At 42.9% G+C, this 17,919-nt stretch overlaps 1 long non-coding RNA gene across 1 annotated transcript; it reads right to left on the reverse strand.

Moving 5' to 3' along the window:
• Positions 1 to 758: 758 nt before the first annotated feature.
• Positions 759 to 5,714, reverse strand: LOC123387671. Its single transcript, XR_006602181.1, has 2 exons — positions 5,177 to 5,714; positions 759 to 1,153 (listed from the first exon to the last, which is right to left on the reverse strand). It is a non-coding gene; the product is annotated as an uncharacterized LOC123387671 (long non-coding RNA).
• Between the last annotated feature and the right edge of the window lie 12,205 nt (positions 5,715 to 17,919).

A 17,919-nucleotide genomic window follows, 5' to 3' on the forward strand; every position in this document is an offset into this window, starting at 1 on the left:
AGGAAGCCACGGGCCAAATCTCATGACCCCTGACATCTTGACCTGAGCCCAAAACAACAGCTCAGCCTCATGAGCCACCCAGGTGCTCCAGTAGTTAATTTCTTTATAGAAACCATGCCATGCCCCCCCCCAACCCTTTTGTTTCCATGACTTCCCTTTCTTTTTAAAAATGTCCTCCCTCCCACTCATGTCTTTCCTCCATTTTGAAAGCACAACTCTACCTGTCAAGTTTCTTCTGGAACACTTCCGGTGGAGCTACATGTTCTCCAGGGACTTTCTGGGTTTAAAAGAAAAATAAGCAGGTGACCCATACGCAAGCTCTCTGTTATCTCCTTCCTGGTGAGTCAGGATGGGTGAAACACAGGGTGGGGTTGGGGGCGGTGGGTACCATCTCTCAGCAGGCAGCTGTCGTGCAAGCACAGTCCACATCCAAGATTGCCTCCTGGCAGCTTGCCGAGACCAAGACGACTGTGTGGGGGTGGCAGAGAGCTTTTGGGGATTCTGGGAATCACCACCTGGATGGTGTGGTTTCAAGGCGGCTCGTCTTTTCAGGGTGGATCTTTCTTAGAGTTTACCAGGAGAGTAGTTTGACCAAGACCGTGAAGTTGAGAAACATGGCTGTAGTCATCATCATGGGTTCAAAGAAGCCAGAGAGATGGTGGGTATATAAAGAGAAGAAGAGTCCCGAGATGGAGATGGGGAAAGCAACGTTGTATTATAGAATTTTAACTGGGATATTTGCTAATCTGGATATATCAAACCATGTCATAATAGGATTTTATTCTATTTATGGGGAAAGGTTATAAAGTGATTAACTATCTAACAATGTGTCCTCTCCCATGTGACTAGTATATATATGTGACACAGACAACGTAAGTTAGGTGAAACAAATCAGCTTTTTCTTTGATGAGTGAACCGATCGGATCATGCATGGTTGACGTGGCAGTAACCATAATTTCCAATGAACAAGATTTGGTTCAGTTGTCTAATCCTTAAAGACATCCATAAGGACTGGGTATTTGGAAATGAACTTGCAGCTGGATCGTTGTCACTATCATCCTGAAAGTTTCCAATCTTCTACATAGAAATAGTCACAGATACTCTGGACCAAGATAGAGAGTGAAGCATGCTGCCATGTTTTGTTTTCCAGAATCTAAAATAAAAGAGATTAAATCAAAGCAAAAATCAGTGCCCTTGGTTCAGTCTGTGATTTGCCTTTATTGTTCTGCAAGAAGCCTCGCACATGGAAACTGTATCTCCTATCATTTCTCAACTTGTGCTGTCTCACCTGAGAGTGATTTGAGCCCCTGTCCCTCAACATTTCCTTTATGACTCCAAGATTAAAGGGCCATATTCTATGTTATTTTTATTGTCTCTTTAGGAGAGGTACAAAGATAGTAACTCTTCAGTAGAGAAGGGAATTGTATACTATCTGAGCTGGAAATACCAAGGTCAGCATATTAGCAAGATGACTACCAAGGACATACACAGTATTTCTGTATCTTTCAAAGTGAAGGTGTTCCCAACAATAAAAGAGAAATTACCTTGGTACAAGCTCAAAATACCATTTTTGTGTGCAATATAATTACATTCTTCTTCTTTGACCAAAATAGAATACTTAGTTGATTGCTCAATCAAAAAAGTCAGCCAAGGAAAGGAATCATTAAAGAAGAGCTTGCACAAATCTTATGGGCCTTATTTAAACTTGAAACCATAATTACAGCCTAATTCACCAGCCTTGGGAAGTAGGTCAAGACCTCATCCTTAAGCGGGGACTTGCTTATTCACGTTGTTCGTTGGCTCTCATGCACAAGCTACACTCAGAGCATCCTTCACAATGGTCACTCTCTTACGTGCATGGAGAAATTTACAGAAACTTACAAGGTAACCCGAGAGAAGTACTTATCTAGACTTTTATAATTTTCTCCCTCAGTTCTTTATGGTTGTTTTGCTCGCACTGAATATGAAAGTATTTTTAAAGCAGCCGACTTTTATTGTCTTTTTCAACACATTTAAAGTGGTTTTTATAGAAATAGTTCTTTTGATCTCTGTTTATATTAATTCTTTTTAATAAAGCTTAAATTGCATAATTACAGTAACAAGTACAACTAGCATCCCGGGATTTAGGAGAAAGGACCTCCTTCTTTTGCTAAGGGTCGAACTCAGGGGCCTGAGCAGAATTGTTGGGGGCGGGTGGTAACGAGTGGTTGGGAGGATTTGGCAGTCCATGGGCTGCAACCAGTGTATTTTATAGAGGGCAATGAGAACCTCGGTTAATATTTCTCAGTTGGATGAGGCTGTTTAAGAGATGGCTTTTGAATCATTATAATCAGACATATGGGGCCTTGTGTCACTGAGCAGCTCTTCTGTATTTTATTGTATCAGCATAAAGAATGGTAGCCCTTAGATAATGCCTCCTGTCTTTACACATTTGCAGCATATTGTCCCTTAAAATAGGGACTTGTCTTGGGAGTCAGTGAGTCTGTATACATTAATGAATTCTGTGTATTAGAATACTTCTGAGTGGAGAGTTTCTCAAATTCCTTATAGTTTATTCTTTCTTTTTTTCCTCCCTAAAAGACCTATGCATTATAAATAATGGAGAATATCCATATTCAACAATAAAAAAAAAAACCTTCCATCATTTCATGTTAGGAATCAATATTGTATGTTCCTGGTTGCATTGAGAGGTGCAGACAAAGACTTTCGTTGCCCCGGGCAGACTGGAAAATGTTGGTGCCTTCAAGCCTGCAGTCAGAGAATACCCAGTCACTATGCATTTTTGTTGCTCATAATATTTCACAGCCCTGGGCGACGGCCTGTTCTACCTCATGAGAGGGCCAACCCTGTCTGGGAGACCTCTGACCCTTCCCCAGGGGCCCCTAGTGCTGGTTCACCCCGTGACATCAGCCTTCAGAATATACAAAATAGACATCTTCATGAAAGAAGGAAGGGCTGAGACGCTGCTCTGTGTTCATTTGGCTAAACTCCTAACACTGGATGATTAAATTTGATTTTCAGTCCTTTGGAACTCTCTGTGCAACTGGCTTCCTTTCATCTATCCTCAGCATCACAACCTCTACTACAAAAGCTTATTTCAAGGGAAAAATCTCTTAGAATTCAAATCACTCCTGCTTCATGCTAGTCCGTTTGTTTGGGATATCAGCTTGCAAAATGTCCTTTGAATGATCGCTTTTAATGAAATCAAAGTGACTTAAGGAGTAGAAACTTTGATGAGTGAATATGTGTTTTATACTACTTCAGGGACTCCTTTTGCAACTTGGAACAAATGGGAAAAGTGAATCATTAGGGTTGGAGTGGGGCTAAAGCCTGTGCTCTAGATCGTGTGTGGAACCTAAATGAATACCAGGAAGGTGGTCCGAGGAACGGGCTGTTCTGTAAGAGTTCAGCAGCAAGCTGGAGCCCAGTCTGGGAGTCACAGATATTTTCAAATCAGAATAACGTATATTCTTTTCTGGTCAGATGCCTCCGGGCTGCAGTCATGAAAGTGGCTGTTTGTCCTTACAAGATTTCATCATTGCTCTCCTTTGGGGCAACCCTTAAGGGGTGGTGACTTTGGGGACATTTGCAGGGGTGACTCTTAAGAGAGGCCAAAGACCCCTGCCCTCCACGCTGGGCCGGCGCCGAGGCGTTGAGACCTCCTTCCATCTGCAAGCCCCGTGAGCCAATCTGGTCCAACAGACGTGCCCCTTCCTGGTTAGAAAAGGAACCAGCCACACAAAGCTCTAGAATGATGCTGCTGTACCATCTTTCCAGATGTCTACAGTGACTGACAGTAGCAAAAGTCACCAGATGTCCGCAGGTCACCTCCAATAAAAACAATGAGCACTCACAATGGACAACGCACGTCATGTCTATATTTTCTTCAATTCTTGCACTATCTTTGGTGACTTCATTATTTTCCTTCTATGGAGGGAAGTGAAGTTTAGAAAGATAAAGGTTCCAGGCAAGCAGTGAAACTGGGACTCAAATGCAGTTCTTTTTTTTTTTTTTTGAGATTTTATTTATTTGACAGACAGAGATCACAAGTAGGCAGAGAGGCAGACAGCGAGAGAGGAGGAAGCAGGCTCCCTGCAGAGCAGAGAGCCCGATGTGGGGCTTGATCCCAGGACCCTGAGATCATGACCTGAGCTGAAGGCAGAGGCTTTAACCCGCTGAGCCACCCAGCGGCCCCTCAAATGCAGTTCTATGTGGCTTCAAAAATAGTGGCTTCCACTAGAAGATGTTTTGTGGCTCTCTCAGACTATCATTGTAAAGATGGGTATCGTATTATTAATTCCAAGTTAGAGAAAGGCGAGAACACCATATTCCACCTAACCCACTGAAGGATTGGAAAGAAGAGCAAAATGAAAAGGTGAGTACAATTAAATTATTGTTTTCTTAGGTTAACTTCCATGCTGCTGATGTGATAGCATATCTCTATCATCATGAGAGATGTATTCAGCATAAGGGGGGAAAAAGAGAAATTAGTGGTATGATGTCACAGGTGGGAAAGGGAATGGAGAACATTCTAGAATCATGTGAAGTATGAAGACAAGTAAGGAAAACTGTTCTTGCCTGTGAAGCACCTGCCATTATGGATGTCGGGCTCTGAGCACTGATGGAAACCAAGTTTGGTGAGGTCACCATACCCAGAGTGGTTTCCTTAGGTATCCTTGCTACGGGCTCCATGGCTGGCAAGGGACTGGCACACCTCTCCCATGGGCTTGCTTTTGGAAGTTTCTCGCAGTTCACTTCCATTGGACATTCTTTCCTGCTTTGTCAAAGATTAGATGACCATAGAGTTGAGGGTCTATTTCTAGGTTCCCTATTCTGTTCCACTGACCTTTGTGTCTGTTTTTGTGCCAGTACCATAGTGTCTTGATGATTTCAGCTTTGTAATAGAGCTTGGAGTCTGGAATTGTCATGCCTCCAGGTTTGGTTTTCTTTTTCAACATTCCTCTGGCTCTCCTCATAGTCAGTTGCAGATAGGCTAAAATCTCCAGAAATGAGAGCAATTTTCTTCGCAAGAGTTTGCCAGGATATGGCCTAACATGCAGAATGCTTTCATATATAATTGCATAACGTTGTGATGAATGTTTTTAAACAAACAAACAAAAAATACCCTGAGGGTAGAATGGCCAAGCTCAGAATCAATCCAGATAGATGTTCTTACCTCTCTCTGCACCAGTATTTCCTTTGTGTTTTTTAGAAGTAGCTGGAGTGATTTTTCTGTCCATGCACATTTCATCCTGGGACTCGTTAAGTTCCTCTCTTGTGCCTTAAAGAGCAGTGTGTGTACACTTAGACTTGAACTTGTCTGAACAGCTGTGAAGATGGAAAAGAAACACCATGCTTGAAACATTTTCCTTTTGCTGTGTATATTCCTTATTGTGCCGCTGGTCTGAATTGTCCCTAAAAGAAGGTTGTGCAGCTGTTTCTCTGAGGCGGAACCTGAGGGCAAATATCCCAGCCCATCGACCCTGGCACAGTCTTTCTAATCTTGGCAAGCCATTTTGTCCTTCACTCCGCTGTGTATAATCACAAAAGATTGCTGTTTATCTGGATCCTCTTTAGGATACTACAATATAGGAGCTCATTCTTAGAAGTTGCAGGAACCTGGCATTCTATTATAAAAGATCTTCTACGTTTCCCCCCACCCTCCTTTTCACTGTTTCCATGGCAACAGTTTGCTCTGATGGCACCTCCTGGATTGTTACTATCGGTACCATTATTTCTTCTGATTACTATTGTTGCTTATTGTCATCAACATCATTTGGACTGCCGGTTAGTCACACTCTGGTCCTTAACACCCGGCCTCTGGGAAGCGTCTTCTCAAAACAGTTGAAAAGTGAAAACAAAACAAAACAAAAAAATTAGAGTGTAAATCCTAAGAGATCACCGGTAGGGCAATTATCCTATATCAGATTTATTTGTTCTTTCCTTTTTTTTCTTTTCCCACAAAATCATTGTAATCCTTCTAGAATATATGTGGACAAGTTTGTCACACTATCGAGACACATGTGGTTGGTGCCGCTGTTTGTTTTTAGAGAAGGGAAGTGTGTGTGTGTGTGTGTGTGTGTGAATTTGGTGTATTTGTAGGCACATGTGTGTTAGTGAGGGGATTACACATTTAAAGGTTTCTAATTTTTTTTCCCATAAAATGTTAGAAACTAGTTTAGAGACTGTGTTTTTTTTAAATCTTTTTTTTATTGTATGCTGTATTTTTTAAAAATTTTTTATTTTTTATAAACATATATTTTTATCCCCAGGGGTACAGGTCTGTGAATCGCCAGGTTTACACACTTCACAGCACTCACCAAAGCACATACCCTCCCCAGTGTCCATAATCCCACCCCCCTTCTCCCAACCCCCCTCCCCCCAGCAACCCTCAGTTTGTTTTGTGAGATTAAGAGTCACTTATGGTTTGTCTCCCTCCCAATTCCATCTTGTTTCATTGATTCTTCTCATACCCACTTAAGTCCCCATGTTGTATCACCACTTCCTCATATTAGGGAGATCATATGATAGTTGTCTTTCTCTGCTTGACTTATTTCGCTAAGCATGATATGCTCTAGTTCCATCCATGTTGTCGCAAATGGCAAGATTTCATTTCTTTTGATGGCTGCATAGTATTCCATTGTGTATATATACCACATCTTCTTTATCCATTCATCTGTTGATGGACATCTAGGTTCTTTCCATAGTTTGGCTATTGTGGACATTGCTGCTATAAAGAGACTGTGTTTTAATAGAAAGTTGCCTACTGATTTTATCATACCTGTAAGCCTACCTTGTGACCTGCCTTGAGGCTGAAGAGGGAGAGTAGATAGGTTTCCTTCCCGGTGACGTGTTGGTTAGCGTGACCTGCAGGTCATTTGGGATGGAGGCCCCGTACCTTTGAGACCTGCTTCAACTTGGCTTGAAAGGCTACCTCCCAGGTTTTGAGAGTCCGGAACTCTCACTTTAATTTCTGTAAGCCCCCACAGCTGTCTTTTTGGGGTCTTTCTATCTCTGGGTCCTGATGTGGACGCTGGCTGCTCTTGCTGGGTTTAGCCAAAACTACTAGAATTCAGTGACTGCACCAGGTTCTAGAAGAAACTCATGTCTAGGTAGCTCTCCTTCTTAGAACCCCCCACACCCCGCCCCTTCCTCACTCCTTTCTTCACACCCTTTCCCTCTCTCAAGCCTTCCTGACTTGGTTGGGGGGGGGGGTTGGCAGGTGTGGTGGGTCACTGAGAGGAGTCATGTTCCAGGGAACGGCCTTCCCCCCAGAGCTACCAGCTCTTACAACCCTTTCTTCCTCTCTTCCTGTTACCTCTTCCCCTGGGTTTAATAATTTCTTCTTGCCTCATTCAGGACAGCAATCCCTGAAAGGAATTCTGTTTTCTCCACTTAGTTTCACTTTACCCTTAGATTTATTTGTAGCACCTGCAAATCAATTCCACAAGCACCTTCCCACATGGGGGAGAAAGACAAAACCCGACACTAATTAACGTATTTCTTCAGTAGCACCAGAGCTTTGCTGTAATACACTGCCTGAAATCTTGCCTCTCTGCTCGCTATCCATGGGGAATGCAATCACAAAGGGCTCCAGAAATCTGGGAGGTGACAGTCATAGGTCAAGGGGACCTGCTGGGGGAGACAGTATGAAGTGGGGAGAGTATACAGAGCATACAGAGCATACCTCTGTGTCCAGAGACACAGTTCATTCGGAGGGAGCACGAGCTCCTTAGCTCTGGCCCATGGTTGCTTGTGAGGATAGGGGTCCAGGGATGTTTACTGTCGAGGTATGAAAGAGAAGCTTACAAGATGTCTCTCCAGGTCAATGTTGGCACCTTTTTTTTTTTTTTTTTTGAACTTGCAAGGCACTATATTATTGGTCAACATACCATGTGGGAGAGATAGACCCAGTCTGCAGATTTCTGGTTGCCTCTTCCTTCCTGGATATTGGGCAGGAAGCTCTCTGTTCCAGCTCCCTTTCCTGTGGCCCTTTCCCTCTGTGATGCCATCCTTACCATGGCCAAGCCAGATGGAGAGAGCCTCTCAGTGAGGGGAAATGTCAAAGGGCCTTGGGGCTTGAGGACTAGTCACTTCTTGGCTTCTAACTCAGCAGCATCAGGGTTTGAGGATCAGCCAGAAACAAACATTCCCAGCCTGGATTTCCTGCCGCACTTTCTCTAGCTCGAGGATCCACTTCTTTGCCTTCTTGGTTTCCAGTCTCTGGGGAGGATGGCGCCCTTCCTTCCAGCTTCTGGCCAAGTGTGAGGGGAAGGAACTAGGATGCTTTGGGAGGTCCTTTCCCATTTCCCTCTCTCTGTCTTTGGGACCAGATAGCGTGACCCTTGGTGTGTTTCTTTAAATCTCAGCTTCTGGAGGATTAGGATGGGCATCTCCTAAGCAGGAAATTCATCACAAAGTGTCCATTCTTATCACAAACTCCAAAATTTCCACCTCTGGCTTCTAGGCAGTTCTTTGGCATTTCTAGTGCCTGCCCCTCACACACTGCAGCCTGGGGTGGGGTGGGGACAGAGTCGCGGGTGTGCCCAGCCCCCCAGCGTGGAGACTACCTTGGTGGATTCTCAGGTGGATTCTTTTGGGATCTGACCAGAGTCCGGGGTTCGGCTGGTGGGCCTTCTGACCAGAGCTTCGTTAATCAACAGAAGAGTCCTTTAAACGCTGGAGTCTTTTCTGGATGGGACAGGAAAGCTCATTGTTAGTGTGCCTTGTGCCGCCAAAGATTCTTTCCCTGGTCTGTGTGAAGACAAGTCCCCTGGAGATTCCTCAGCTTAAATAAATTTTCAATCAGCAGTTCACAAAAATTTACTGAAGACTTACTGTCTGCTGGGCATTAGGAAGACCCACATCTGAAACTTAAAACATAGACAGTGCCTTGGAGGAACTCAAGGTCTGGGCGGGGAACAAACGAGTAAGCCAGCAATTGGGAGCAGCCTGAGGAGGGTGCGGCGTGGAGAGCCCTGAGAAGTGAGCTTCCGAGGAGGAAACTTCCAACAGTCTGCCTGGTTGAAGGGTGGAAGAGGGGAAGCTCCGGTTGTGGTCAGAAAAGCCTGCACTTGGCCTTGGAGAAGGGAAGGACCATGCATGTTCAGGAAACATGGTTTACGATTAGGAAAAGCACGCAGAATATGTGTCCGGAGACCTCGGAGAGGCTCCTGGAGTAGAGGCGAGAGGGAGAGCGGGCTCAGGTCACCTGGTTCCCCCTCCTTCCAGGACAAGCACTCAGTGGGAAATGCAGGATCTAGTTGCTTTTAGTATTAAATGTACATTTCTTTCTTTTTTTGTTTTAGTGCTAATGCGATCATTGAATTTGTGAAAATTAAATGAAAGTACAAAATGACTGCTGTGGAGTCTTTTTCGAATGCCTCCAGAACACCTGTAATTTGCATGCTAGATGCCCTTGAAGAACCCCATTTTGAGCTGACCTCTACTTTAGTTCTCAAAGAATGTCTAGAGAAACACCTTGCCAGAGGAATCATCAACCCTATGGGGGTTAATAGTACAAACTCAAGTGTGACAACCTGGATTTGAATCTAGGCTCTCTCCCTTAGTAACATTTGACGTTGGGCAAGTTGCTCAAATTCATCTTTCTCTCCCTTGCTCCCTCTGGGTTTTCTCATGTTCCAGAGCCTCTCCCTCCTCCCCCTTCACCTAATGAACTCCAACATAAGCTTCAGCTCCCATTTCCAATGCCACTTCCGCAAGGAAACTCTCCATGACTATGGCCAATCTCCTTGTAAGGGATGGCACCACACACTCTCTTTTGGTGGTCACATTTCTGTTTGTACTTATGTACAACTTATATACAATCATAAGTCTCTGATTCACCACCATAACTCCTTGTTTGGCGTATCTGCCACGTAGAAGGTATGTGATCAACATTTTTGAGTGAACAGGCAAATAAATACCTCCTTTCGTAAGACTGTTTGAGGACTACGTTATGTAATGCATCTAAAGCTATTCAGCACGCTGCCTGTTCTATAGTAAACACTGAGTACGTGTGAGTTGTAATAATTATCTTTATTCCTATATGTGTGCTGTTCTCTACTCCTATAGTATACTGAGGAATGACTAATTCGTGCGTCTTCCGCTAAGTTCCAATAGTTCTGTTAGCTAAGTTTTAATAGCGCAAATGCTTTCATTAAGTCCAATATCATGTCCCTGGCTTCTACTGAGTGTTGATTTAAGAAATGGGGACCTTCAGAGTCATCGGTGGAACAAGCAATGACTATTTTCTGCTGTGTGGCTGTCAGGAGAGGGAGCTTTGAGTCCAGATTAGGGGTGTTTCTTTCCAACTGTAACAGAGGGTGACTTATCTCTCTGTAGCTTTGATTTGCTTACCTGGAAAGCAGGGATAATAATCTATCTTGCAGTGTTGTTATGATTAAATGATTAATACATATAAAGAGCTTAGGATAATACTTGGTACATAACATTCAATATATGTGACCTATTATTTCATAAAGACTCATAGGACAAATTATTCTTGGATTCTAGTGCAAAAACTAAAATAGTGACCCTTGAAGAGCCGGTGTTTTTCCTCTTACATGATGGCAGATTCAGTAGAGGACAGTAGGTTTCTTCTTTTGACTTGCTATCAGAAATTTTAGAGCTAAATTTCATGTTTAAGTGTAGCAAAACCTCATCTTGGACTCAAAATATATAAGCACCATTCTGTCTACAGCCTTTGTATTATCTTATATTTATCCTGTGTAACTGGCTATCTATTGAACTCTACCTCAAATCTTTTTAGGAAGCAAATGGCCATACATATGATATTTTCATAAATTCCATAGTAAGTTGGAGAAAAGTACATTTGAGGTGGATATTTATATCAGGTAAATTTTATTTGACCCAAAGTTTTCTCTATAATTCTCTATAAACTACACTCCTTTTTGAATAACTAAAATTAAATTTAGTATTAATGGGGAATGATTCAGTACAGAAATTTGAATGTAATATCTTCCAAATGCTTATAACCAGGAATTACAAAATTATTGCTGGAAGTATTTGAAAAAGTTCAGCCTCTTTTCCACTATTCATATCATAGAATCATAGAATTTAGTATAGGATTTAATTTGTTACTTTTCATGTTTCACTTGGCTTGAACAATAAAAAAGAGGCCTGACCAAGTTAATTTTCTGTTAATCTAGTTTTAATTTCTTTATAAAAATGAGACAAAGCTGTTGTATTTTCACAGAAGCATGGTGTTGGAGTATCCTGCAGTTGGGTATTTTATCTGACTTCTTATCAAGGATGACCTCTGAAGCTCTTGAGAGAGGAAATTTTTGAGTTCATGTTAAATTCTTTGAAAAAGAACTTTTAAAGACTTTTGTTGGTAACTTGTCTTAAGACAATAATTCCGCTTTTCCTGTTTAATTTACATCTGCAAATTAAAGCTTTCTGAAACTGGTATTTCTGCTGGGTAGAGAGGGGAGAAATAATAACCATTTGTTGTGTTACAGTCCATTGCTGAAGACCAGTAGTAACCAATTCATCCATCCGTCTGTCCATTCATTCATTCATCAACCAGAAAGTACTTACAGACTGATGTCTGTATGCCGCATATGTGTCAGGTACTAGAGATGCTCTGATGATTCCTTATCCACAGTGAGTTTTATGAACTAGCAGGTAGACAGAGACGAGTAACCAAATGGAAAAGAATTCTGAAAATGAACTTATTCTGCTTCTGTTTTGACCCAAACATCAATATAATAAACATGAGAAATCAAAATCAACCTGAAACAGGTTCTGCCTGACACAGAATTTATTTATAAAGTAATATGCTAGAATTCATTCCTTTAATTTTGGACCCTTCATCGGGTGAAAGGCTGTATGAAGTGCAAGTCTGTTGAGCAGATAGAAGCATTTGAGAAGGATTGCCTTGGAGGAAACTGTGTTACAAGTCCCTAATTTTTGCCTTCAAGGTAGGATGGTTGGAGAGTTTGCTGTGTGTTCTGAGAATGGGCTCTGCTGCAGACTGGGGTCCAGCTCTAACCTGGGAAATCTAGAGGGTGATGGAGGGGTGAGAAGTGACATTCACACAGCACAGGGGACAGCCTCCATGCCTGGGGTTTCTCAAGTAGAAGATGCAAGAATGCATCCCATGGGAGAAAGGGCTGGATTGTGCAGAGCTGGCTGCAGGCCTTCCAGACAGAACACACCCCCTTTAGCTCATCTTGTAATTTGTAGGTGAGGAGTCCCTGGGGATGGGAATCCCCAAGAATTAAACATTGAAACAAAACTAGACAAAACTACAACCTTTAAGGAAGAAAGTCATCAGTCATCATTGGTTGGACCAGAGAGCTTGAAGTTACCTAACCGGTATTTTTCTTTGTTAGATCTGGCCATTCTGCTTGCTTTCGCCTCTGCCCACAGCCATGTGAGCTGCTTTTGAAAGGGAAAGGGAGCCATCAGGGAGACATAAGGCAAACACCGGTCACACCCACTTCTTGGAAGTCAGGCTGCTGCCAACTGCAGCACTCAGCAGAGGCAAGAGAGGGCATTCTTAACTTTGAAGGTTGAGGCATTGCCTGATATTTTGGGCAGAAAACATTCCAGTTAGTCCATCTAGTTTTGTGAATTAAGTGATCACAGAGCTGACTCTTTCATGTGACTAAGTAGGAAATCGTGGGGATCTGCCAATTTTCCTTCCAGGGATGTGGAAGATTATCTCCCCTGAATAAAAGTTTAAAGGGAAAGAAAGAAACAAATTTGTGGTTTGGTCCCACCCACGTCCATGTCCACACACATGAGGGGGGGAGCACAGGGCGGTAAGGGGGAGACACAGCAGAGGCACCGAACACGGGCTGGGGGGGTTGGTTCCGAGGAAGTAACGTTGTTAAACAAAAAGCAGAAGGGATTTGAAGATTTCTGTGCAAAGATGGAAGATTAAACGCTTTAACTCCCTGCCAAGTTCCCCATAAAATGATTCTAAAGTGATTTTTAAAAGTTTTAAGCCCCAAAGGAAAGGAAGAAGAGGAGTGCAAGCAAGAACTACAACATTTTGTAACCTGGAAAGCAGATGGACGAGAGAACTGATGACTTGGCAGAAAAAATCCAACTCCGTGTACGTGGGACCCGCAGCTCAGAGGTGGGTACTGTCTGGAACTTGCAGGGGAGGGAGCATCAGAAAGGCTAAGATGAGGACTGGTTGAAAGTTGGTTTTTGAAGTAGTCAGATTCCCAGATCTCAACAACCACCAACCCTGGCGAGAGAAGGAGGACTTGTTTTTTTTCTGGAGAGACTGATCTCCATGGAGGATGGAGGTACCGCAGCGAAACCGGGGGATTGTGTACAACACTGGACGTTGAGACCATCCCACAACCCTCTGCATTCAGCTTGTAGACGTGGAACAGCCAGGCCTTCACCTTCCAAGCCAGGGGACTGAAGGACCTTCTCTGGATAACCTAGCCAGACTAAGCCCAGACACCCAAAGCTGGGGACATCCAGGCTTCCTCATATAAGCTACCAAGTCAGATCACCCCACAGTGACGTTCACAGCTCAGGAGCGCTACCCTTGTGTTTGGAGGATTTGGCCCCCATTCTTCAATGTGAGAGGTAGTCAAGGATAACCAGGCATCTGAGCAGAGCTTCTGATGTAGTACAGGAAGTGATGTCTGAATCATAGGCATTCCGGAAGAGAGATGAGACAAAATGGAGGTTGGACGTAAGGGACAATTCAAGTGAGTATACTGGATTTGAAGGATCCGAGTTTGAGTTCATTGTATGCCTGGCAACAAAATAAAGTGGATTACAATAGATGCAAGACATGTCATTATAAAATATCAATGTGCTGGGGAAAACTGAGGCACCTATAAACTGAGAAAAAAAGCAGGGGTCGGTGGGAGGTTGGGGGAGCAGAGAGAGAGAGAATCAATAAAACAAATGCCATCAATTTCTCATCTGCCAGAAGCTTTCAAAATTCCGATTCTCACACTCTAGTCAACTGTCAGGATAAATAAATAAACAGGACCAACCACAAAGAGGAAGGTAGAGAATAGGAGAGACACAGGAGTGAGGTAAAGGGAATTCTCAAGGTGATGGTAAAGGGAGGTCCTAGGGGGGCAGCAATTTACCAGCTAAGGAGCTCCAACAGTCCAAGCTGGATCCCACAGAAGGTTCTAGAAGAGGTTTCTTTTTTTTTTTTAATTTATTTTTATTTATTATTTATTTTTAAGATTTTATTTATTTGTTTGACAGAGAGAGATTACAAGTAGGAAGAGAGGCAGGCAGAGGGAGAGGAAGAAGCAGGCTCCACGCTGAGCAGAGAGCCGGATGCAGGGCTCAATCCAAGGACGCTGAGATCATGACCGGTGCCAAAGGCAGAGGCCCAACCCACTGAGCCACCCGGGCACCCCTAGAAGAGGTTTCTTCAGAAAGGTTCCATTGAGAGAATTCCTGCTATGTTTCAACATCTCAAGAGAAGATTTGCAAAATTGATGAAAGATTTGGAGTTAAACTGATAAATACAGAAAAAAAATTAAGAAACCCTGCAAGATTATTATGAACTTTAGGGGAAACAATCAAACAAAAAAAGTAAGAAAAACAAAGAAATTATAGTGAACTCATGATTCAGCTGTAAAAAGCATGCCTGTATATATATTCATGTGTTAGAAACAGAAGAGAAGATCATGCATCTTCTGTAATAGTGGCAAGTCAATAGACAAATGTCTAAAACCCCAAACTCAAAAAGTCAGCAAGTAGCAATACAAATCTATAATTTAGAGACATGGAAGCAATTGCCAAAATATTTAGTTAAAAGAAGTGAGAGTGATTGCCTTTAGGAGGAGGGGGGAATGGACAGAGAGGCTAGCCTAGCATTATTGGTAGGCAAACTTTGTAGAACTATTAATATAAATGTAAAAAAAAAAACTACTAAGTTATTTTGAGATGAAAGGTAGCGTGATGGTGTGTGATGGTGGGGGGAGGCTAACAGAGCTCCAATCAGAGGGAATAAGACATGTGGTGGCCCCAAGCAAGACAGGGAGAGCATGGCTCCTTTGAGCCTTGAAGAAGTTCAAGGTGAGTGTGCCAGTCCGAGTGAGGAGCAAGGTGGGGAGTCTCGACAGATAAAGCTGGAGGACAAGCAGGGACCAGATCATCCATGAACTTTAATTTTATCCTAAGGATAATAGAAGTCTAAGGAAGGACACTTTTATCTTCAAGTAAGAGAAAGATTAAATGAAACTAGCTCGAACCATAAGGGGACTACATTACGGTCTATCCCATAAGAAGAAGTCTAGAAGCAGGGAGGTTGGTTCAGCAGCTCAGGCATATCAGGCAGCATCAGACTCTTTTCTTTCTACTCTGGTCTTCTTGCTGTGCCACGCATGTCTCTCAGAATGGCTAGAAAAAGCCAGATATTGCTTCCTCACACTATAGTATCCAAGGGTAGAAGGAGAGAAAGCCCACGTTCCGTCCTCAGGTCTTTGCATCAGTTATTTATTGAGGCATAACAAACTATATAAAAAAAATCAGTGGCCTGGGGGTGCCTGGGTCACTCAGTGAGTTAAAGCCTCTGCCTTCAGCTCAGTTCATGATCTCAGGGTCCTGGGATTGAGCCCCGCATCAAGGTTCTCTGCCAGGCAGGGAGCCTGCACCCCCCGCCCCCTCTCTCTGCCTGCCTCTCTGCCTACCTGTGATCTCTGTTAAGTAAATAAATAAAGTCTTAAAAAAAAAATCAATGGCCTGTAACAATCACCATGTTAGGCGTTAAGGTCTCTGTGCATCAGTGGTTTGGGTTGGGCTTAGCTGGGAGCTTCTGCTGCTCTGTCCTGGACTCACCCGTTCTCCAGCAGTCAGTCCATTGGTGGCTTAGCTGGAGTTGGATGGTCTAAGCGAAGCTCCCTTGCCTGTGTGGGGCCTCAGCTGCGATAAATGGGGCAGCTGGCCTCCCTGCTCCAGGTGGTCTTCCCTCTCAGTTGACTAGACTGGGCTGCTTCCCATGATAGTCTCCAGGCAGTGTTCTAAGGAAAGGAGAGCTGAAGTTACAAGGCATCTCAAAGCCTAGCCCCCAAAAGCCCACAAAACCACTCCACAATATTCTATTGGTGAAAGTGGGTTATAGGAACAGCCCAAATTCAAGGGGTAAGAAAATATTTAATCTTGGGATGGGAAGAACCACTAAGTCATATTGCAAAGGGGTACACATAAACAAGAAATGTAGGAGTTATTAAGGCCATCTTGGAAATAAATCTGTCACTGCCTCCTTTGAAGAGTAGAGAATATGATGTCATACAAATTATTCTCAGGCCCTTTCCTAAACCAACCATAGGGAGGGCAATTAAATGACTCTGGTTGGGTAAGCATAATAAAGATAGACTCCCTGGAATTGAGGACCCATCCATCTCTGGAGCAAAAAGATTCTTGTTGCAAAGACGTATGTGTGTGGGATTTGGATAGAAAACTGAACATCATCTCCCAGATTTTTCTAGAGATCTGTGATTTCATTTTTAAAAGGTAACCTTTAAAAGATAATGATTTCATTTAAAGATAACCTTTAAAAGATGAAAAGATATGATTTCACATTTGAAAGATAACCTTGAAATACGATTTCATTTTTAAGAGAAGATTATTCCTCTTGCTTGGAGGGAAGCAAGACTGAAGGGAGGTAGACCAGTTGTAGGATTTGTCAACCTCAGCACTATTGACATGTTGAGTCGGATAATTCTTTGTTGGGGTAGAGGACTTTGCATTTTGAAATATCACTGGCGTCTTCCTACTGGGTGCCCAAGCTTTACTCCAGCTGTAACAACCAACATATCTGCAGACACTGCCAATTATCATCTGGGGGATGGAGTTACTTCTGGTTGAGAGTCACTGGATTTGGAGGGTAACACAATGATTTAGATGACTATTGCATTGACCTAAACGAAGGTAGAGGCAGTACGGATTGAGTCAAGAAGGAATGAGATCTTCTATTTGGCAAATGATGGGGAATGAATGGGAGGGGAAACTACATGTAGGTGACAGCTAGGTTGTGGTCTGGACACTCTGTGGTTTGGGCACGTAAGAGGAGAAACAGGCTTGGAGAAAATGAGACAATTAGCTCAGTTTGGGACACATTCAGTTTGAGGTGTTTGAGGAACATAAATAAAGATGTCCAAGAGGCCTTAGAGTAAGGGTCTCAAATTGGTGATACCTGAGTCTGGCCCAATCTCATACTTCTGTTTTTTGTCTCTTTAATAAATAAAAAAAAAAAAAAAAAAAAACAAAAAAAACAAACAAACAAAAAACAGACAGAACAGGCCAACATTTAAGAATCTGGAGACTTCATATAAAATTTGAAATTTTAACTTTGTCTAAAATATCAGAAGATCAGAAGATCAGAACGTATTGGACCCAATTTCTCGGAGGACAAAAATCTGCTGAGCTGGGTGTGCCTCCACTTGTTCCAATCTCCCCAAGGCCTTCTTGACTCCATCCCATTGGTTGGTTGCTTACCCCATCAGAATATGAGGGCACAATCCTTGCTTTGGTTGGACTTTCTGCTCTTTGATGTGGACACAGGCATGAGAATGATTCCAAGAGTCTCCATGTTATATCCTCTGTGTCACCCTGTGACCCATTTCAGTCAGACCTTGTAGACCTTTCTAAATACATCATTTCTTTTTCTCTTTCTGATTCCAACAGTAACACGTTTCTTGTGGGAAAGAGAAAATATAACACATATAGTATCCCAAATCATATAGTCCTCTTCAGTTTTATTGTTGGATTTCCCTATGTCCCTAGAAGTAGTGATTAGGACTCCCTTGTCTCCTCCAGGAGGGAGCCTCCTCTCTGTCTCAGCTGAGATAAAGTAGAGTTATTTTTCCAAAATGTCAATGAAAGAAAATTAAACAAGCTTGTATTTACCTCTCTGCTTTTGTGCATTTTAAGCCCATCGTTCTGAGGGTTGCT

This window comes from Mustela putorius, unplaced genomic scaffold, assembly GCF_011764305.1.
Source record: "Mustela putorius furo isolate JIRA1106 unplaced genomic scaffold, ASM1176430v1.1 tig00003858_pilon_pilon_pilon, whole genome shotgun sequence".
Lineage (NCBI taxonomy): Eukaryota > Metazoa > Chordata > Mammalia > Carnivora > Mustelidae > Mustela > Mustela putorius.